We start from the raw sequence: 22313 nt of genomic DNA on the forward strand, positions 1-22313 counted from the left end.
TCGCTGGAGCGACTTCGGCATCAGGAAGGGAGCTGCTGGCTGGGCTCGCTGGCTCCTCGGCAGAGGGAACACGGCAGGAGCCGATGGTACCGGCTCACGTGAGCTCGGACACAAAGGAAGAGAGAGGCTGTTCTGGTCTGGCTCCTAACAGGTTTATTGTGAGAAGTTTTGCAACCCGAACGAGCTCGGAAGGGATGGAATGTGATGGGATCTTTCCCCGAGGCTTGTCCTCAGTTTTATAGGGAATTTGAAAACCGCGGTGAAAGGGGAAAACAACCAATGAGGTACAAGCCAGGGGGAGGATACAATTTAACAAGAACCACTGGAGGAAACCGAGAGGCAGGAGCTATAACAGAGAACCAGTGAACAACCGAGTAACCGGGAATTTTCCAGAACCGGGGGAGGTGGCTTGGACCCGGGCACTGTCTGGGGGGGTGCGGCTTAGGCTTCTGAGCCGCCCCTCGACCCACCCTCTGAGTCTGCCTCTTCGGGAAACTCCATCCAGGGGATGGGCTGGGATTGACTGGCATCTCGCTGCCCCAGCCTCGCAGTGGGCTGGGTCACCCCAACAGCTTTGAGTCTGCTTCCTGTCTGCTCTGTTCTGAAAGGTCTTACGTGCTTACAGTAAGGTTAAAAAAATCCAGGTGCTTCTGCCCAATGAGTGGTACACAGCCAGCCTGGAGTGTATTTATGCACTGAGCCACAGGACAGAGGTTCTGGTGTCCCATTCTGGAAGTGGACACACAAACGTTGCTTCTTGGTGAACACCTGTATTTTCACCACATGGTGGATCTGCACCCAACTGTATGAAGAGGACAGAGCTAGATACCTGTCTTTTTTTTTTTTTTTTTTTTTTTTTCTTTTGTCTCTGTAAGCAGTTACAGAAACCTTCTAAGGAGAAAAAAAAAAAAAGAGACTATGAGAAAAAGAAAACAAAAACAAAGAAAAAATGTCCTATCTCCTCCAAAAAGGTACTGGAATGTGAGGCAAAAGCATAATTTGACTTTTAGGTACTAGGCAGGGCTTTGTGGTTGACCACTGCCATTGATGGTGCACAAGGCCAGGACTTTTGAGGCTTGAAAGCAGTGTGGTGCTGGGAAATCTCTGCCCCACCAACCACGTACTGTTTGGCCTTGGGGTAGTCATGTCATCTGTCTCTGCATCTCTGCTTCCTTCTTAGAATATGCCTTGTCTGTGTACATTGGGTTCTCTGGGGTAAGGACCAGCCCATGACATTCATTAATATAGTGCTTGGCATGCTGGAGCATGACTCCACTGAGGTTTCCAGTTGCTACTGAACTGCAAAATAATTAAAAGAGTATGTTGAGGCTTCTTTTATGTAATGCTGTCATCTAGACAGTTGATGCTTATAGGCTTCTGGGTTGAATTTGATTTAGACCTCAAAATTATGTGTCTTGCTTATAAGATTATTTGCTTACTGTGTGCTGTACTGTCATGGTTACAACCACTGGAGAACCCTGCTGCATGTGGAAGTGTAGCTGAGCATTTTTCCTGCAGGGCCCTTAGACTGGGACTTGTCCCTGCTTACCCCAAAAGAGCACTCAGCAGAAAATACCCTTGCAAGCATTTTAGAAAGCGGTCTCTGAATTTGCAAACTCATAAAGAGATGCCTTTGTCTCAGAGGTCTGAACAACCACAAACCAAAGTGCTTGGCAGATCAGAAAACCCTCCACTAGGCACATGATCCTGGCTCTCTGAGGATCTGAGTCCAAGGGAATATCAGTTTTTTGCAGATTGATGTGACATGGAAAAGCTCTCCTGCCACCAGCCAAACCAATGCCTAATGAGAAGCCAAGTCACTGCAGTCGCAGTGTTCCTGAGCTTTCTGCCGCTGCATAGCCCCTGGCTGCACCTGGTTTGCTTTGGCTCCACTGAAAGCAGGCACAGAAGTCACATATGTCTGGTGTGAAAGGCTGCAAAGGAATACTCCCCATATATTCTCATATAACACCAAGTCAGCAGCACCCATAACAGGAGAGCCCAGAAATACTGGGCCAGACTATGTAACCTTTGCCAAATGGGAGCAATGAGACCATTGACAAGAGCTGGGACACTTACTAAGAGCAGGCTTTTAGCTCTTGTGCCACATTATTCCCAGACCTTTCACCTCTTCAGCAGGCTGCAGTCTTTTACATGGTGCTGTTAGCTGTGGAGGCCCTGGTGTGACCCAGATGGGGGAATTCAGGGCTGCTGTGGCTCCAGGCAGGACTAAACATGTAAACTATCAGTAAGCTTGACTCTGAACTTCCAAGTTGCCTCTTTGGTGCAGACGGTGTAGCCCTGAAAGGTGTGCTCTGCCACATCACATATGCAGGCAGGCAGTGCAAAATGCGGCAATGAGATGATAATCCCCTGAGAAGGAGCACAAATTAGAGAGGAAATACTCATTTTCAGTAAATGGCTTTCAAATAAAACAACTGTGATGGGACAGCTTTAAAAATACTTTTAATTAGTCCGTTTTACTTCTGCTGCATAGTGCCTTATGACTACTAAGCTTTTTACTGCTTTATATTTCTTTGCCAGCTTGTATGGTAACCCAGTATCCTACATCAGGCTCCAGTAGCAGCGAGATCTGTTGTAGCAGAAGCAGATGGCAGCTTCTTGAAAGCCACCTTAGGTTTTGCAAAACAAAAGTGCAGTAACTTCTGACAAAGGATTGGTCAGTACAGTGTTATTTCTTTCCCTGTACTCCAGTTTTACCTGACACAGCAAGAGGTAACCTTAATTTGAGGAGGGTAACATTGGAAGAATACTACTAGCAAAGCCCAGTCCCACACTGCTGCTGGCATTACCTCAGGCACCTGTCAGAAACACAATGAATTAGAACAATCCGTGCCTTAGGTTTAGTGTTGGGGTAACAGGCAAGGCACATGACTTTAGGGTGGGAAGTGGTGCCGTGACCACATATCCATCTGGAAACAATGGAGCTCCCTGAGACCAGGTAAATCAATGAAGAACAAGTGGATGGTAAACTTACCTGATAAATGATTCCACTGAATTGATCCTGTGCCGCTAATGGGAATGACTAATCTGTTCTGCACTATGCAAGCTCAGGAGAGATCACTTCCTGTGCTGTGCTTTGTGACTCCTAGGGCTGCTGTACAGAGGTTGATGTTGCCGTGGCCAGGAGCCTGTGTTGGCTCTGAACATTTTGCTGAGGTAAACTGCTCACTGATGAGCATTTTCTGGTTGGATTATTTCCTCCTGGCACCAGAAAAACTGAGCAAATCCAAAAGAGGGGTGGGATGGATCAGGCAGATGTCTGGCTCACATCCCTTTGCTGCTACAATCTCACCACAGCCCGGGAAAGGCAGCTTGGTGCATATATCCAGCCCCATACAGTCCACAGCAGTGGTCAGTACTGCTGGACAGAGATGCAGAAAGCCCCTAGGCTGTGCTGGAGGCTTCCAAAGCCAGCCAAAATGAAATGCTGGACATGGGGCTCTCTGAGTTGCTGCCTCTCCAGAGGATGGGCGCATACCCAGGGTCTGCTGCCTAGGACTGGGTACTAGCACTTCATCTCCCAGTGTTGCTGGGGTAGAGGCCTAGAAAATCTCTTTTAGGTTGATGGGTTTGGGGCCCTTGTATTTGGATTCTCTGTGCTGGACCTTTCTGTTTTCCTTGTTCTAAGGAAGCTGCAAGAAAATCTTTTTCTTCACCCACTTTAGCACTGGGACTAAACATTAGATTTCCTACTCACTACAACTCTTTCCAAGGAAAGGGCCCAGCTGCCTCAGGCTAGTGAAAGATACAGCCCTGGGTTTGGATTTCATATGTTCAGGGATGTGTGAAAGAGACATAACAAGCATTGTAAAGACGGTAGGCAGACATTTAGTGTATACTGAGATATGAAAAAAGCACACAGGACATGGATGCAGACAAGACACAGACACACGCATATATGTGGGTGTGTATATATATGTATATATAGTTATATATTTGTATGCCTGTGTGTGGTTCTGTGTTCAGTTTCCCCCTGGGTATTCACTGAGCTAAGGGCAGTGTCCCCTGACTCATGAAATCTTTCATCTTGAAGAGACTGCAGTGATGTGGCTGGACTGCTGCTATTATGTTGTCCCTTCCCCTTTTACCAGGGCTGGTGTCTCCTCAGATCTCCCAGAGCTGCTTGGGAACTACAGTATTGAAGAAGCAGAACTAATTCTGCTGTTTTATTCTTTGTTGGAATTACTGGCCAGTCCTCATCCTTCTGTAGCAACATCAAGAAAATAAAACACTTGATATACTATGTTGGTATGTTTCAGTCCAAAGCTGAAAAGTTGGCTTTAACTTGCAAAGATCATCTTTGGTCTAGGAGATATGGGTGACAGAGCCTTGGCAGTGCCACAGAGGCATCTGACCAGCCTGAGTTCATGAGCTCTGCAAGGAGAAATCCCTGGGGCAATCACAGGGAGTGCACCAGGTGACAACTTGGAATGCTGGATCCATTTACAGGTAACTCTCACAGATATATAAATGCTGCTGCTTTGTCCAAAGCCCATTTTTAGTTCAGTAGCCTCTCATAAAAATGTTGCAGTAGACAAAATATTCTGGACAGAAATCTGCTGAGCAGAAGAAATCCTTAGTTGGAAAGTACCCTTTCTTCAGTCTTACCCAACCCAAAACACTGGCTTACAAGTTTGAAATTGTATCACTGTTAATTAAGTACTGACTGACGTTACCTTTAGAATCATGGGCTGGAGACACAGGGTGTTAATGATTAAATAGCTTTATCCCTATCCCCCAAATCTAATGTTTTGCCAGTTGGCTATCAAAGTATGTCCGGAGCAGAGCAAGCACTTGGCAACTTCACAGCCTTCAGTAATTTAAGAAAAACCCTGAATGACTCCCTAGATTATGTTCCTATTTTAATCTATATGCAGTACCTACAGTTGCTGAAAAAAGGGTGTTCAGCATTTCCTAGGTTTCACAAGCTTTGAGGAACAGTCACAGTGAACTCTTTTTCCCAACTGCAAAGAGCTTGGTAATTCAATAGCAGGCTTCGGACAGGAAGATAAAATGTTTCTCCAGGGAGTGACAGCAGGATTCCCTGCAATAAAAAGACCTTAGTCATGTGTGCCGGGCTGAAAAGGCACACTCCTGGCTGCATCCCTCCCTTAGAGTGAGTTTGTCTGGTGAACACAATTGGAATATCCTTTGCCATGGTCCATCCCCCTCAATGATAGGCTTACAGTTTTGTCCTGAACTGTGTGAAGTTTCTTCAGCTTGTTTGGGTGGTTATTTAACCCCTTCAGAATCTATAGAGTATTTGGGTTAAAATCTGGGCTGTGTTTTTCAGACACTTACCCAATACTGCCACAGTGCCAGGTCTGGCCAGAGGGCTGTCCAGCAGCCAGCAAATGACTTAAGGAGTAATTCCTCTTCTGACAGGCAAGTTTTAATGGTATCACATTCAGCAAAATGGAACCAGACGGGGTAGGTAGTCCTTCCTAGCAGGAGCTCACCCATCTGTGGCCAGACACACTGGGAGCTGGGGCAAACTGGAGACGGAAATCTGTCTGCAGGAGTGGCTTTGGCTTTTGTGATGAACATTTTTGTAACTTTTCCAGAGATGGATAACCCCTCCATTTGCTTCAGTGGTTGCTGTTCCTACCACTTTCTTTCCTTTGGTTTGATTTAAAGAGGCTTAAAACCAGTGATGCAGCTATTCTCATTATTTGGTTTTGGTTTAGCCACAGATTACTTACTCTAACGTTGCTCTTACCGATACAGACCGCTTGATGGGAAAGGCTTTATTTTCCTGAATACCCTACAGTACTCCAGCCAAAGTTTCAAAACAGATTTGTAGTCGCCTGCGTTTAGCTCACTTTTCCAGCAGATGTGAATCCAATTGTTTCAGAATAAGCAACTGCTCCAACAGCTTGTCTCTGTTAGAGGCTGTGCCCTACTCCCCTGCTACAGGTACAGTATTTGTTTCATTCCTACCCACTTCATGTATTTCCCTGATCCTATTTCTCCAGAAGATTGCTGAATTGAGAGCATTTTCCATTTGGTGACTTTTAAAAGGCAATTTCCTGCAATGATGCCACATCTTCTCCTCTTCCTTGCTCTGGTTTTCAGGGCCCTTTGGGCTCTCCCCACATGTCTTGGGTGGGTGGGTGGGTAAAGTTAAATAACTGTGAGGAGTGTAACTCAGTGATTTTCACCATATTGAAGAATGCAAATTCTTTCATGATGAAAAAAGATGTGAAAAACTGTTTTCTGTGAGATTTCATTGCACTAATTTTCTAAAAAATAAAAAAGGTGTGAAACACGCATTTCGTCTTAGAGCTCCATGTGTTTTGTTGCTGTTAGCACACTGAGTCTGGCGCTGGGAATCACACCCCAGCTGTTAATAAGGTATTTAAGGGTACTTAACATGCATTCATTACTAAACCAACAATTCTGCTGCAGTTGCTCTGGTGTTTCCCAGACACCATTATCTGATCTTCTAATTATCACAATTTTATTCTTGTGTGGGTAATTAACAGGCTGTATTAGGGTTCTCTGTCTGAAATGCTGTGTTCAGTTTTTAACTTCAGAACTTATTTAAGACCACTTCATTGAGGGCCTGTAGCAGTGTAGTAGTGTGGTGGCTGAGAAAGTACAGGCATGATCTGTGGGGTACTCAGCTGGGCACTGGCCAGAGGTCACCATCCAACAGGCACTGATGCTTGTTTATATTTAGGGTACCTGACTGCAAACTGTCCCCTGAAGAGTCACTGTGATTTGGCTAGGGTAGCAAGGTGACATCTGCTAGGTAATAGTAAATGGCAGAAATTTCTTGTATCAGCCCATTATGAGTTTATCTACAGGAGCACCTGCCCTGTTTATTCTATGTTTTCCTTAACCCAGCTCAATGTCAGAATCCAATGAGCCAGAATTAGCCCCCTGAGAAAAGGTGATCTTCTCCATTCACCTCAGAGGGGGCAGCATAAAGCAAAGGAGGTACCCGTACACTGACCAGGCAGAGGGAAAGGAGGACAGCTGGAATGGAAATCTTGGATTTTTTTTTTCAAATTCAGCAGCCTTTTTGGGTGGATTTTTAGGGTCAAAACTTCAAGGGGTGTAAAGTTGCCACATCACTGCACAGCTTTGCACTGGGAGAGAGAATGAGTCTGCAGAAGCAGAAAATGCAGCAGAGATGTAATATCAGGGAAGGGGTCAAATGTCTACAGTGTGAGACAGACTTTAAAGAGGACAGCAAACTGCTTTGATAGCATCATGCCAAAGTGAGGCAAGTGCAGGGAGGACCAAATGAGATTATATTAATGGAGAAAGCTGTAAACCTAAGCAAAAAACGAAGTACCTGCACAACCTGTGCTCTGCCCAATGTATGATACGGATTTTCACTGTGGTACTGGGTACAAAGTGCCCCTTGTACGACAGCTGTGAGGAACATCAAGAGCAAGGATCTTTACTCTTCATCACTATCCTGTGAAGGCAGAAGAGTTTTTCTGCCCTCCTTCATTCACTTGCTGCCACCTTGAAGGAGTAACCAGTGTGGGATGATGAGGGCCGAGGAAACCTGGGGGTTTTTATATGGAAAGCAGGTCCATTGCAGAGGGGAAGGCAGGCTGGGAAGCACAGCAATGCTCTGCTGCCTGGCCCCTCTCTGCCTGCAGTTTTGGAGTCTCACCACTCATGAGTCTCTGCTAACTTTCATCACCGATCCATTTTCCCATCCCTTGTACCTGATTGGCTTTATTGAGATTTATTCACCTTAGGAAGGTGATGACAAAAAAAAGTAATCATTCAGGAGAGGTAGGATAGTATCTCCTGCAAGAGGGTGCACATTGAGTTGTCAGCTTCACGGGAAAAGCAGGTAAGACCTTTCTGTTCCTAAAAATCAGCCTCTGAAAACCTTTACTTGATGGTTCTGTCCCCATTGTCTCCATGCTCCACACCATAGATACTGTCCCTGTGCACTTCTTTTAAGTTCCTGCATGCATTCTTTCCACCCTCAGTATATTAATTCCGATGGGAAAAATTACATCCTTGTCCATTGCATCTCTAACCACAATGTTTTCCAGCACCGTGAGTGGTGAGCAGGACATGACACTTATTTTTCCCCCATGCTTTTGACGTGCACTCCCCGCTTCACCATTTGCAAGTCTTGACTGGTCCCAGAGCCACTGCATCCCGAATTCTCCCTTCCAGACCCCCCACACCTCCCCTCTTTTAGCCTTGTGTTTTCCACAGCCGGGAGATGTGAACCCTTTTCCAAACACAGAGCTGGGCCACAGCACTGCCTTGCTTGCAAGAGGAAGCTACCAAACATGACTACATCAGAGGTCATCCAGAGGAGTATTCCAAGCCTCGTTCCCCAACTGCACGGGATGGAAAGTGAGATAAGGAGAGGGAGAGCTTGCTTGCCCTGCTCACACAGCATGAATTCAACATGGAGCTGTGGTCTGTCTGGCTGATGTCGAGCTGCATTACTCCTCCCCTAAGTGCTTCCCCCTGTGGGCTGTGGCCAGTGGTGACATTGGAAAACAGATGTTTCTCTCCTGAAAAAGCAGTAGCTGAATCCTGGATTGTGTTTACATTCCAGCAGAAATGCAATGTGGAAATGTCTTGAAATAGGAAACAGTGTCCCGGATGAACAAGTAAAAGGCATGAGATGAAAAAAAAATCACTATCATCATTTCCTGAGAGACTTGCCAAATTCCTTGTTTCTGTGCTTGATTTGCACATCCTGCAGATGTGTCTGCTCAAGTTTCCCTTCTGGTATTTTCCTCTTACACGGTATGTCAAACACAGATGCACATTCACATGAATGAGGAGCTGGTACCCTTAATGGTAAGTGAAATACCGACTGTCAGGGATGTGACCCAGCACACACACGCACCCACAGCCAGTGGTGGGTGAGCACTGTCACGTGCTGTCACTTTTCTTGGCAACCCAAGTGGATCAGTGCTGAGGACTGCAGGTGAGAAACATCATCTGCACAGTCTTGAGTGCTGCGATGTGTTCCCCGTGGGATGTTAAGAGACACCTTTTTAACACAGAGATGTACATTTGTGCCTTGTGAGATTTGGGGACCATCTTGCAGAAACTTTGCAAATTGATTTCCAAATCTTGTTTAAATGGAAAATATTTCTTCTTGTCTCTCAGAAGATACTGTCTGCACATGTAGTTTTGGGTACTGTTGGGAAATATTGCAAAGAAACTGAGGCAGGAAAAGCAAGGGGTTTGCATAAATACAGACTGATTTAAGATTATGGTTCTGATTATTACTTTTTTGTAATAAGCTGGGCTCAGAAGACCTGGTCATGAGCCTCCATGATAGCAGATTCTATAAAACACAACTGCTACCTCCCACTAGACAAGTCTGACTCCAGCCAGATGCTGACTCCCACTTGCTGTCTCCTATGGTTTATCCATGCTGAGGTCAGAGCAGGGCACAGCTAAGTGGTCACCTGGAATGATACCTCCAACAGGACCCTGACCTCATTTTAATACAGAGTCATCTGCTCAAGCAAATGTGGCCAATCAACAGGCTTGGGAGCATAGGACCTCAATACCAGCTTCTTCTTGCAGCAATTTCCCCCAGTCAAGGGACACCAGAAGGTCAGTGCTCCCAAAACACTGTTTCTGGGCTCCTCTTTCTTGCAGGGTCTATTCGTTTCTCTTTTTTTCTCTGCACTGTGTTCTATTTCAAGGGGCTAGGGTGCTGTGAGGAGCTGCAGAGGTGAAGGTTGGGTTGGAGTGGGAGCTCACTGGTTTGCAGGGGACAGCAAGGGTCTGGCTGGAGTGAGCAATTGTAAGGAAAAAGGGAAAACTAAGCCGGTCCTTGCTTGGCATGGCACAATATTATGTGCACAAGCAGTTGTGGGTTCATCATGAAGGACAGAGCTGCCCAGTGCAGCAGATCTATGTGGGAACCATGCAGATGCTCTCAGCAGCAAGCAGGCAGTGTTGGGCAGGCAATACAGCACCAATGACTCTCTAACAGACTGGTGATGGGATGGGATTCCCCACATTTCTCTAAAAATGGGATTGCAGGGCCTGTCAAAGGCAGGAGATGCAATCTGACAGACCCACAGTGTGATGTGGTGTACCAAACTTCATCGTGCCTGCTACAGCTGGATAAGGGAGGACTTTGTCAAAAGTGGTTGTCATGACAAAGAAATCACCAAGGAACATGGGGAAGATAGTATCAAGGGAAGGAGATAAATTAAGGAGATGCATTTTGAATGTTTAATGGGCTGGAAACGTCGGAACAAATACTGCCTGAGGGAGCTGGAGTGCAAGTCCAACGCCAGCCACAAGTGGAAATGAATTCACAGGGTAGATCCCAGCTCATCCCCAGGAAGCTGAGCACCTCAGTGCTCTGGGCTGTCGAGAGGCCCAGGCCAGGAGGAACAATAGCAGGAACAGATTAAATGGAGAGATTAGGGTCTTGTCTATACAAGAAAAGTTGTATCAGTTTATTTAGGTGGATTTGGAGTGATGTAGTTAAACTGCAGAAAACCCCAAGTGTAGGGGCACTTCAGCTCCAGCTGCAGTGCAGCACAGCCTCAGCACCTTTGAAGATTGGGGACCGACCAGATGCCTGAGTGTCTGAATGCTGCTGGAAATCCCTTCCCCTCAGCCTTGTGAAGTGGGGCTATACCTGCAAAGGTGGGGCGAGGAGAAATTCATGAAAGACTGTGAGACACCAAGGGGCTGTGGCTTCAGGTGCTGGGGGCCAGGGCCCCCGGGATGCTCCAGGACACCTCCCTGTCCTCCTATCCAGGCATGAGGACTATGGGGCAGGTGATGAAACTTGGGATAGACACCTGTGATGGTGCATGGGGAATTTCCATGATGAGTGCTTTTATGCTGTCTAGTCCAGGTGCTAGAGGAAAATGCCGTCAGAGCAGTAGAGGATCAGGACTTTGCTGCGATGCAGTCTGAACTTACATTGCCCTGTTCAGTGAATTTTCCTCACATTTATGCAGGCTTTGTTTCTCATCCTGTGTGCTAATCTACTGAAGGTGATTAGGATTTTATTTTGCTTTTCAGGCTGCCTAATTAATGAGTTATCCTCTCAATGTCTGCCAAAAAGGACAGTAATTTTTCCTTTAAAAATCATGCACCAGCCGTTCATTGGCAGCAGCAGAGCCCTGATATGCCATTACAGTTGTGTTACCTGAATGCAGTGTGGAACCTGCAGCAGAAAAACGGAACAGCACAAGTCATTGAGGCCTCACCAACAGCTCTGCATCAATCTGAGAAAACAAATTGCTCTTTTTCTCAGCCTGTAGGAAAAAAAAAAGACTATTTTTGATGTGTTGATCCTGTCAGATGCTGCACACACATTTTCACGCATGGTGCACCTCTACTGACAGAAATATGAAACTAATATTGATGAGAACATTGGTTTGTTGGTAAATCACTAGCAGAACCCAGCTCTGTGCTGTGGCCAGCACCCACTCCACTTGCATGCACATACAGAGCTTGCATAACTCCACAGTGAAAGCAAATGCTATTATTAGTTTATAAAGCAAGTTTTGTTGAATTTGGCAGACAATGTACATGTGTAAATTCCCCCAAATTAATTAAAACGTTTAGAGAGATGGTGGAGATAGCAGCACTGCTCATCTAACAGATTTAACAGGTTCACAAATGCTTTTATGTAATTAATTAATGCTTGGCTACCTCAGGTGAAATGATCTGGGCATGCATGCTTCCTTAAATCAGAGCAAAGGTAGAGGGGCAAATTCTTGCTCTGTTTAAGCAGCTTTTCATCAAATTTGGTCTGAAGCCCATTGTGGGCTTTAATTTATCTCTGGAAGACAAAAGTGATCTGAACTGACTGTATGAGCAGAAGATAGAAAATGCATGAAATAATAAATAATGCCATGGTGCTTGCCAGCACTGAGTGCCAGAATTTTCTTCTTGCCTGGTTTAGCTCTTCTTTTGTAGATGCAGAGTGAAACCAGGCTCAGGCCCAGCCAGCTGGTCTGGTGCCAACCCTGTCACTGGTGTAGTGGCATCGTGGTGACATTGTGAGACTTCAGGTGCTTAGCATTGGTTGCCTCCTGCAAGAGAAAGTATAGGATGTTTTGGTGCATGAGCCACCACCATCTGTTTGGTGAATGAGCTGCACAAATTTAATGGGATATATCAAAAGTGCTCCTGCCAAACAAGGACAGCTAATGACATTAATGTGAATGTGCTTAGGAACACTGCAAAAAAGAACATGGCTGTGTATAGCTGCTGTGGCTCAAACATAGCTTCTTTGCCACCTAACCATGTTCCAGGGCTTGGGACTTCAGATCTGGACTCAGCCTTCCATGTGTTTTGTGCATGGGGACACAGACACATGCAAAGTGTGAAATACTACAAGGAGACAAACAAAGACCTCCTGGAAAAGAAAACTCACAGCTTAATCTGAAGATTTTCTGAAGTTACTGTTTAATTCCAGTGTGCCTGGGAACATGGCTGAGAAAAATAACCTTTTTTTCATCAAATCCCGTGTATGTAGAGAATGCTAACTGCTGATCACTGTACCATATCAGTATATACTTACTCACTTTTTGTTAATGCTCACCCTGGTGTATTGCCCCTGCTCTGTAAGATAGAAAGCTGAATTTTAGTCCTTTACTGCATTATCAGAATAATTCTTTAATAAATGGTTGGTTTTTTTTCCCTGGGCAAAATCAGATGGAATTAATGACTACAAAATAAAACAACCAATCTGACTACAGATGAAGGTAAGTGGAGAACCTTCCCCTCATTTTCCTCTGCAAGGAGGATGTATCTGATCTGTCATCAAGAGAATCAACTTGGAGACCTACCATCCCATTTTCCTCTCCTTGCTTTTCAGAACAGCATCACACTTAAAAAAATCTTACTTACATAAAGCCCATCCATGTGGGCTATATTCCTTTCAGGGAGGTACTCAGCTGACTCAAATTCACCTCTCTTCTTTCATGGAGACCAGCTGAGCACAGCTCAGAAAGAGATCCAGCTTACTATCTAGTGTTTTCCAGTTCAGTGTAATCAGTCTCTGGGTATAGCCCAGTCTGTTTCAGTCCTCTGATGATGAGGCTGCTTCTCACTCATTCATCTTCTAACCTTATTAGACTTGCAGCCCAGGCTGCATGTGGCCCAGCTTTAATATATAAATATAAATAAATACATATACCTCTTTCCTGCCCCCTGAATGCCAGGGACACAATGTAGCCCCATGGCCAGGATATTCTTCTCTGTGTGCAAGAGAAGAGCTCATACTCACGCAGCCCAGTGATACTGGAAGCCAGGTCTCACTGGAAGCAGGCACTGTTCTAGGCATAGAGGTATTTCCCAGAAGTGGATAAAGCAAGCTAAGATGTGCTCTGGACTGATTTTAATGCTCTTGTTATGGGTAGGCTTCCCCTGAGCACACCTGCCAAATCAGACCCATTAAAAGTTTTGGACTTTTAGTGCATAAACTTGTCCCTATCCCACACTCTTTGTCCAGATCAGGACTTTTTTGGGAATCATCTTAGGAACTTCAAAGTTCTTAAGGAATGATCCCAGATTAAGTGCTGCTGCAGAGTAACTTCAGGTGGTCTGAATTTTATCTCGAGTAGCTCATTACAAAAGTTAACGGGACCACTGCCAGAAGGCTGATGGCACTTTCCCTGGGTCAAAATATCTGGAACGCATCTCATTGTCATATAGGTAGTCACCTAGGGATATCTTGTCCAACTCTGGTGTTGAATGGATGCTAAATGAGAAAGCCAGCAATGTTGCTTCCTGCATCACATTTGGTGTTTTCTTTTCCATGACTGTGATGCCTAACGGACGAGCTCCCACCCTGGAAAAATGGCTTGTGAACTAGATATCCTGCACAGCTGTATGTGAGAGTACTTCCTATTTATTGTTTTAAGAAAATCTCTGGAGTAAATTGTGGAAGAAAAACATGGGTATAAATGTGGACTAGGTTACTCCCTTGTAAAAGACACAACTCTTCAAAGAGTGTGAAGAAAAATGCTCGCATTCTTCCTTTGTTTTTGCTTTGCTTCCTTTGACCAAATCCTTCTCTAGGATTACTTAAATCCTCAGAAGATTTTATCTCTGTTTGCACTGGTACAGTTCTGAAGTAACTTCACTGGCTCCAGCAAGGCTGTTCCAGATCTAGGGTTGTGCCAAAGAGAGCAGTCCAGTACCCATTCTCAGTCACTGCATTTGAGCATTGCTATACGACCTTGCAGATCTGTATCTGAATCAGGGCCTTGTAGTGCTCAACACTGTTCCCTCTGTTTCCTTCTGTGATGGAAAAGGCATCCTGGCCAAATGGGATGTATGATGTAAGTCACATTTACAACTTCAATTACTCCATGGATTTCTTGCCTGTTTCTTACATTCTTTGTTTTGCCTCTTTCTTGATTTTCCTCATGTTCTTTTCTATCTTTTATTCTCTCTCTATTTATTTATCCAGGTTAGCATATTTGTACATTCATAAGTATGTGCACAGATATAGGTACACTTTTTCTGGCCTCTCATGTCTTACAAGTTTATCACATTCTAGCCCAGTATGTATGCATGCATTTGAATATATAATCATGTAAACAAATAAATAAATAAATACTTTCCTGACATCATTCTTGCAATGGGAACTGGATTTCTGAAATGTTCTGGCCTTGCTTGACTTGCATGTTAAAGCTTCTCTCAAGAAAGAAGCAAACACCATCTCATTGTGAATAAACTGAATCCAGCCTTTGTCTGAATATGCTTCTGTGTCCATCTGTGCTCACTGTAAAGGGGTGTCATTAGCAGGCACAAACTCTGCTGCTGACCTTCTCTTCTGTGGGGTCTAGCACCCCATTCAGCAGAGTTTGGTTTCCTTCCCAAGGAGAATAGATCTCTATAGCAGAGCTGAGAAGTTCAGCATGGTGGAGCAATTTGGAGGAGCAGAGGTCTGACTGTCAGGCTCAGGGATAGCATACAGTCATAATGACCCTCCTACAGCTAAAGAGTAGGATTATTGATTTTTGATGGTTGGGAATCACTTGCACCATAGTTACAGTTTATATGGTAATGGCCAGGCCTGATGTGCCTGCTACTCAAACCCCACCAGTCTGGCTGCATGGGGAGGGATGCAAATCACATCATCTTTTTAGAGAAGCCCATTAGCATTAAGGGCACTTAAAAAAAAAATTCCTCAACCATGGTTTTGATCTTAAAGTTTGACAGTGAAAAAGCCATCCTCAGAACAGCCTATGCTTCCTGAAGGGGTTAAGAGGAGAGTCTGTACTACTTCTGGATTCTCTTCTCTGTGGCATCAATTGAATTTGGCCCAAAATTATGGTAGTCTGCAATTAGTGGAGGAAGCAGATCTTTAGATTTCTTTTTCTAAAGAAATCTATGGGACTGTCATTGAGATAGCAAAATCATCCATGGGCAAGGGGGAGTCTATACAAAAGGCTGTGTTTTAACCTTATGCAGAAAACCAAGGCTGTCCTGAACATGGGGAGGCAGCCATTTCACTCTCTCCACTGAAATCCTTCCAGGAGAGAGAAAAACTGTGTCCGTGTCCTGGAGGAAGACCTTACTTTTGTTCTTTCTTGTTTTGTTTCTTCATATAAACTTATCCAAGACTGAAGTATTTGGCTGTTCTTCCTGTCTGGAAACATAACGGGAGTCAGGATGATTAGGTAAGTTAGCTGTGGGGTGAAGCATCTCACTGTCTTAACCACCTGGAAATTAGGTGTCTTGGCTCTATGAATTCTTCTGGCTCTATGAGCCAGGAAGGAAAAAAATGCACCATTGCTGGGCAGTTCAGCAACTGCCTTAAGCACCTGTCTTAGGACAGGATGACTTACCCTCTGGAGGTGTTTGCCTCTCTGCCTCACCTACAGAGGGAATGTGTACAACCAGTTCAGACTGAATGCATGATTTTTAGAAGCGTGAAGTTAGCTGTCCTTGTATGTCTAATTTTGTAGTCAGTGCTCCCGCAGTCCTGTTGCTGTGAATGCTGCTGCTTCACAACCAAATTCAGCTGCCACTGTCATCATCTCTGTGTCCAGAAGACTGCTGAAATTAAATGTCCCATCTAACAAGGACACACTTTGCAGGCAGATTTTCCATACCTCTTATTTTGCACAGACTAGTATGTCTCTCATTTTTTAACATGAGTACTTTATGTAGAGAAGTCTAGAAACCTCTCAGACAAGGGTAAGGATTCAGTCTGAGTTGTGTCCTAGCAGCTCTGTGTCAAAACACCCCCATATGTAGTTTTATCAGCTGTTTCAGGGCTGTTGGTTTATATCTAACATTGTTACGCTTTGGGACAAAGATACAATGGTGCCTCCTGGACAAGTGTTTTTATGCTATTAAAAACAGAACTCCTTCTTTCCTTCCCTAAAAAACAGCATCAGTGGAAGTCTCTTTAAAAAGTAGATAATTTGCTACTTCTGGTTAATGCTTGATTTACATTGTTGTTACTGGGCCTCGTAAAAAAGGGCTGCTCCTATCACAACATTTCTAGATACAAAAACAGTCAAAACCAGCCGTTTGAAAGTCCTCTGCTCTGTAACCCAATATTATTTAGCTATGACTTTGATCTTGTGCCTGGAAAAAATCTTTTCCTTGAAATACTGAAAGTTTTCACAATTCTAATAATGCATCAAAGCTGACACAGTGTGTAGTTCAGTCCATCTCCAGTGTTAGTCCACTTCATGAACCCAAATAAATATCTTTTTCCCCTTCTTTCAGCTTTAATTTCATGTTTTCTTTGGAGTGGTTCTGGGGAGTAGAGTGTTGCTGATGCTTGGGGAAGCGGGAGGGTGAGAGCACTGAGTAACTCCAGGCACAGCACAGCCAGATGCTTCCTCCCACGGGACTGCCAATGCCCTGAGCACCTCTAGACGTCTCGTGAGCACAGACTGCTGCTCCTGCCAAATTGCATGATGGTTTTGGGGATGGAGGCGAATATCCATTGAGTATTTACTTGATGCTATCAAACTCATTTGTCTCCTAACCAAAGTCAGAGTCCCTAGAGGTGAAATCCAGTGCATCAACCCACTGCTGCATCTTTTGAAAGGAACATCATTAACATGCCTTACACATGAACAAATGTGGCTTTGTTCCATGTTACTTCATTAATGCATTATTTAGGGTGATAGATTTGAAAGCCAGAAGGCACCTTCATGATGACCTAGTCTGATCTCATGAGTACCACAAACTAGTAATCTAGGCAGTAACCTGTGGTTGATCTGTATCATGTATTTTAGAAAAATAGCCAATTTCCCATGGCAGTTTGGACTGATCTCCCTAGATGTGCTGATTTCCAGCAAGTGATTTGCCAAAGGGAGAGCAGAGAACACAATAGCAGAGCTGATGTTTGTTGTGCAAATCTGGAAGAGGAGTTTCACCCTAGGAAGCCAGACAAGCCCAAATACAAACAAAGATGGAAACAGCACCATTCTGTAGATCTGAATTTAGATCTAACCTTTGGCTGAGGGCCTATTTCCCCTTTTAAACTGAAGTGGAAAGCAGTCTAATTCAGGAAAAGAATTCACTAATTGAATACCACGGGTGAATTCTTAAAAAATACAGCATTTTGGACTCCTGTGGAGACAAAGAGTTGTTATTCTGGAGGAAAATAAATATCCTGAGAAATGTTTGGAATTTTATGTTTTCCTTTTCAGTTGAGAAATCTGTTCTTAGGTTTGAATATACAGTCAAAAAAGGCTGAGCTATGGACATGCATTTGTTCCTGTGAGCTGAAGTCCATGAACCTGTCTATGCTTTCTTTGGTAGGTTGTTTTGTGAGCTGCTGGACATACAGGATTTTTTGAAGAGGAAGACTGGGGAAGACTGAAGGAGCCAGTGTCCCTCCCTGGAAAGAGCCTCCAGGAGGTGGCTGCTCCTGCAAGGCTCTGCTCTCACCATGAGATATAACAGAAGATCTGATAACCAGCATGTCACCCTTTGAGCTGGACAGAAGAACACACAGTCCACCTGGTCCCAGACCTGACTTTGCAAGCCTGCCTGGAAGAAGAAAGAGATGAACTGACTGCAACACAAGTGGGTTTTGTCAAGTTAAATGGCTGGGTTAGGGACTGAGCAGAAGCACCCCATGAACTGATGCTCTGTTTAATCCGTATTTGAGAGCAATGCAGTAATCATGTATTTCAGCAAAATTCCAGGCAAGCTGTTGCTGAAGTGCTGTGGAAAATAAGTGCTGGAACAATAGGCAGGGGCATTCAGGGGAGGCTGTGATGAAGTTCTGGGACGATTATTGATTTATTGAATGAAGGTCAAAACTACTCAGCAAAAAGGCAGGAAATCTTAGCACAAATAGGCTCAATGTGGAAACAAGGAACTCCAACACTGAGCAGGAAAAAACAGTGCACACAAGTGTAAATGAAGCATTTAGCAAAGCTAAATAAGGAAGGTCAAGGCTTTCCATGACACACATCGGTTGATACAGTGCAGCAATAAGCAAACACACCTCAACAGGCATGACTGGCACCGTTGGCCCTTGCATGATGGAGGAGAGGCAAAAATGGAGTGACGCATGATGAATTAGCTCGAGTGCCAAAGGAGTCCGGAGCTCCTGGGCTAAATCTACTCGAAGAATTTCTTTGGGCAAGGTCTGACCTCTACCCCTGGAGCTGGCTGGCATGACCATACCAAAGCCTCCCTGCTAAGCTCTCTTAGCTTCCAAACCACGATGGCCACATCCTAACTACCTGTGGGGAATGATCTCTCCCCCACGCAAACTCCCAGCCTGTGCCTAAGAAGCTCTTGGGCAAGCGCTAGCTGGCCTGGGTTAAAATCCCGCCAGGGATCATGTTAATGATTCTACCCAGTTATTAGTGTGGACATAAGGAATAAAGAAATCCAGTATAAGCCCTCTGCCTGCAGCATGCTCATTTGAGGTATCACCAAAGTCGCTTTCCTTCTGTGCAATTCATGGTGTTTCCTCATTGCCCAGTGTGACTGTGTCACTTGCAAACCTAGATGAATCCATATATCCACTCAAAATCCAGCCAGGAGAACACCAGTACATTGCCTCAGTGCTTCAAAATGGCAGAAGTTGCAAGTGCCAAAATCCTCTCACAGTGTCCTTTCTGCCACATGGGGTTTCACAAGGTGTGATTTTCCCAAAGTGAAGGTGTGGGACAAGCTGGCTCAAGAGGGTGGTGTGGAAGGGCAGCACCATCGGGCTGGGGTTATGCTGGAGCAAGCAGACTGTTGCAGTGTTCTGGCACATGGCTCCTCGTTCACCTCTTCCCTGTTCTCCAAAAGAGAGACAGACAGTGTTCAAACCTCTGTGGCTGCTCCCCAAAGCAGTTCTTGAGACAGGAGCTCAAGGCTCCTGCTGTCTCCCAGCAGTTTTCAGACTTCTGCTCCACCCTACCCTGCCTTCCTCTCAGCTGTCTGGTTATGAGTGTGGCTTTCCTGGCCACAGACCTGTCTGTGTATATGCAATCATTCATTTGTGTGTGTGCATTCATGAAAAGGCAACACAGAAACCAGCACTGGCACATGCAGCTCACGCTGGCTTTGGAGAAAAGCTGTGTGCATTTGTTTGCTTGTGTTTTTCATTATGCAGCCAAAGTTGTACTGGCAAGGCTGAGACGATTGCCTGTGTGGAGTGGTTTGCCTGAAGATCCTTGGTGCAAGACAAGAAGGAGCAAAGCTCTACAGAAAAATGTCTTTGCAGTGCTTTTTACTAGAGTTAGTAAAGGATTTGTTAAAATGCTGCTTTGTTGAATGCAAAGTGACCCATAGGAGTGTAAGAACTACCTTTGGCCATCAAAGCTGAGAGCTGCCTAATCACAAGTGAATGCTGAGGTGAAGAGTTCACATGGACACATACATAGGACATCTCGTTTCTTGGAAAGCACTCAGTGCTTTCCAAGTCTCACTCTTGTGGAGCTTGAGACAATTGATCCATTGGGATGGGTGTATCCGTTCACCACGAAGTTGTCTCTCAGTCATTTAGGAACCGCAAATTTTAAAACCCTGCATTGAACCCCACTCTGGGCTCTACAGAAGCCTGTAGTAATGAATTCCACAATGCAATTAGTCAATGGCTAATAACATGCTTTTGTTTGGTCCAAATCTGCTGCACAATGATTTCTCCAGCTGGCCCTTGGTTCTCACCTTATGATAATACTTGCTCAATATTTTCTCTTAATCCATCTCCTTCACAGGATCATTCTTTTAGAAATTTAACTCTGTTTTCCAATATTGTTTACCCTTTCCTCATGGCAAAGCTGTTCCATACTTGTGTTCAGGCTTATTATGTTCCTGGAAAAGCTTCATGGACCTGCACAATCTCTTCACTGCTGGTGACAATAACTGCAGGCATATCACATACCAAGGTCACATTTCAGAGAGACATGACTCCAAGTTATGTTTTCTCCATGGTAAAGCCAAGCCTCTTGCTGCTTGTATGTTTTTAGAGCTGACATTCCTATGTGTGCCACTTTCCATGTGTGGACCCTGAATTTTGCTGGCCAGTCCATCGTTCAGCCTCCTGACACTGCAGAGTTCTTTGGGTTTTCTTCATCAGGAGCTTTATGTTGACTGACCTCAGTTCTTCCCTCTGAAAATGTTATCACTGCACTGTCCAAAATACTGCATTCAGATTATCATGTGTTCAATGATTTTTCATGAATCTCAGACCAGTGCCTGAGGAGAAACTGCCTGGGACCTGTTGGTGTTGGTCCAGGGCTTGGGCAGGTGGGAGCACCAGGGTTCCTGGTGCCAGTGAGAGCCTGTTCACCAGCCAGAGGTGCTGCAGCATTCCCAGAGAAGTTGTCCTTGTTGGTGCCAGTCCAGACAGAATGAATTCCACATGGTGGAGGTTGTCCTTCTTATGAAGCTGTTTGGAGAATGAGATGGGGCACCCCCTGCATCTGTGGTTCTGAGCATCAGCCTCTGGTCTTCCCACAGCGGCCACACGCCTGACATGGCTGCGCAGCAGGACACGGACCAAGCCAGGGACAGGCATCTCATGGGTGAGGACACAGAGAGAAAGGTGCCATGGCAGCGCTCTGCCAAAGAGTGAAATACGAGTCTGGGTAAGCAGGGGACAGGGCCAGGAGTCAAGTGTGGGATTGTCCCTCAGCATGAAGAGTGGGACCATTCTGTTTGCTCCTCTAGATCCTCTAGCTGTCCATAGCTGGGTACGCCTTCTAATTTGTGAGGTTTTTCTAAAGTTTCTGCATGGATAGCAGTGCTGAAAAAGTACAGAAAAGACCAGAGGGCTGATAAAAGGTAAAGAATGAGTCCTGTCCAGGGGGTGGAATTGACTGGGAAGAGAGATGGCTGGAGGAGGATGCAATACAAATCCACAAATTCATGACTGCTAGGAAGAAAGTACCTAGGGGATCACTGTATCTTCCAGTAACAGAATCAGGGGATGCCAACTGAAACTCCCAGATGGCAAGGTCAGTGCAAAGGAAAAGAGGCAGTTGTGCTCCCAGGGAGGAGGCGAAGGTGTGGGACCTAGTGCTGCCAGGGGTGGTAGGTGCTCAGTGTTTACATGAGCTCAAATTCATGGAAGAATTATCCATTGATAGTTATTAAATATAAACCGCAACCTCTGCTCCAGGATATCCATGAAGGGCGGAAGAACATCCTGGAGCAGCAGTATTATAAGCTTGTCCTTTTATACTCTTTCCTGGCATCTCTTTTTTGCCAGGAAGGGAAAAGATCCTGAGATAAATGGATCCTTGATCTGGCACACATGGGCATTCTTAAGAATGCAGGTGTGTTCTTCACATGAAGACAAAAGAGGGTTTTTTTGGCATTTAGACAATTTTGATCCCACTAATTATACAAACTCAGTGAAACAAGGTTATGGTTAAGACAGCTCCATAGGACACCAGTGCCCAAATCCTTTTGCTGTTCTTGGCCCAAAATGGCTGCTAACTTCCCTATGTATAAGTCAGATCCAGAAAAGAGGAGCAACGTTTCTCTGTGAAGGAAAGAGCGCAGACAGAAGAGCTAGTTGAGTTTATTTAATATTAGCCAGATGTGTTGGGTGGCCTGGGTTTGGTGTCCCCTGTTCAGTGTTCAGGCTGATCCAGCTGTATTAAGTCATTCAACTTGGCAAATCACAGAGTGTTGAGCTGTGTCAGTAGTCAAATCATAGCCTTATATGCCAAAAATGTGTATATGAGAGGTGCAGCAACAGAGCTGGGTGCTCAGTGATGTCAGGTGGAGCAGCACTTTTTTCATAATGGAGATTTGTTTGGAACTAAATGCTGGATGAGATGACATAGTTTTTGGGACTGCTGAGGTACTTTGTGTGTTTGAAACCAAGTGGATGCAGCATATGAAAGAATCAAGGTCAC

This window comes from Corvus hawaiiensis, chromosome 3 (genome assembly GCF_020740725.1).
Source record: "Corvus hawaiiensis isolate bCorHaw1 chromosome 3, bCorHaw1.pri.cur, whole genome shotgun sequence".
In the NCBI taxonomy this organism is placed as follows: Eukaryota; Metazoa; Chordata; class Aves; order Passeriformes; family Corvidae; genus Corvus; species Corvus hawaiiensis.